We start from the raw sequence: 547 nt of genomic DNA on the forward strand, positions 1-547 counted from the left end.
CACACGCACACACATACATACACACATACACACACACACATACACACATACATACACACACACATACACACACACACACACACACACGCACACACACACACACATACACACATACACACACACACACGCACGCACACACATACCCGGCAGTTCAGAAGGTCAACAGCACGGCACCTGCTTTGTGAAGATCTCTGTCTGTCCACTCCAATGTCGTTCTGTCTAGATTAGGCTATCTCTGTGAGCCAAGGCCGTATAGAAGATATCATCCTTGTAATCTATTCTGATTGGAACTGTGGGGAAGGACAGGACAAAAGGATATAGAAGTAGAAATAGGACTAAGAAAGTGGTGATGGATGGGACACACCTTCAGAAAGCCCAGCGGAAACATCACAAGACAGTCGCTGCAGTGGAACCCACAGGGAGCACGAGGCAGGGGTAGGCCACGGGAGACATGGAGGAGATGTGTGGAAAGGGACATGAGAGAGATGAAGCTCACTTGGAACGAGCTTGGAAGGATGGCCCAGGACAGAGATAAATGGAGGGAGCT

This window comes from Aplysia californica, unplaced genomic scaffold (genome assembly GCF_000002075.1).
Source record: "Aplysia californica isolate F4 #8 unplaced genomic scaffold, AplCal3.0 scaffold00156, whole genome shotgun sequence".
Taxonomy (NCBI): Eukaryota; Metazoa; Mollusca; class Gastropoda; order Aplysiida; family Aplysiidae; genus Aplysia; species Aplysia californica.